The sequence below is a fragment of the Trichechus manatus genome, unplaced genomic scaffold (assembly GCF_000243295.1).
Source record: "Trichechus manatus latirostris isolate Lorelei unplaced genomic scaffold, TriManLat1.0 scaffold00128, whole genome shotgun sequence".
NCBI classification, from domain to species: Eukaryota; Metazoa; Chordata; class Mammalia; order Sirenia; family Trichechidae; genus Trichechus; species Trichechus manatus.
Genome location: NW_004444064.1, coordinates 6,976,791 through 6,977,643, shown reverse-complemented (window position 1 = coordinate 6,977,643; position 853 = coordinate 6,976,791).

Sequence of the window (853 nt, the reverse complement as noted above, 5' to 3'; positions counted from 1 at the left end):
CTGGGTCTCCGCCGCCGCCGCCGCAGCCGCTGTGTCTCTATTCCCGGCGAAGCCGCAGCCCGCACCGCCGCGTCCGCCGTTGCCTGGGAGATGCAGCCAGCCCCGCCTCCCTCCAGGCCCGGGCAGGTGAAGGGGCGGGGCTGAAGGCGCGGGGAGGAGCCAGTGGCGGCCATAGGCTACTGTTCTAGAAACCGAAGGGCGCATCCACCAATCGCCGCCCGGGGAGAGGGAGCAGCTGGGATGTGCGACCCGGGGGCGGCGCTCGAGGCGTGTGGGTACAGAGCCACCGCCCCGGCGCCCCAGCCCTCTCTAACCTGGACCCGTGTCACTGGCCCCTGGATCCCTTTAGCCTGCTGCTCGGCGCAGTGGCCAGTGGAGGCGCCGCCTTTAAAATTCCACCCTGGAGCACACGGGCAGGAGGCGCTCGGGGCCCGCTCTCGAGAGGGCTTCTCGCCGGCCGGGGACTGAGCACTGCCCTTCCACCCCCGTCCGCTCCTCGGTGCTGGGGTCCCTCGAGGCCTCGGCCCACTCCTTCGTACCTTTCTGGGCTCTGTGACCCTTCGGTGCTGGCGGTCGAGGGGTGTGTCGGCCGACATCTTTTGCCTTGTTTGTAAACATCCCCGCCCCTCTCAGAAATCAGTTCTGACCTCTTAGCAGACGCGTGTCCACACTGACGTCCGCCAAGCGTTGACATCCCTCCCCGGTCCCCGACATGAGTTCCAACTACTTCGGGGTCTTCCAGCGGCCTCTGATTCCGGTGTCCCAAATGGAGCTCCATTTCTTCTCATTTCCTTTACACACACACACACACACACACACACACACACACAAACACACGCACGCACGCACGCAC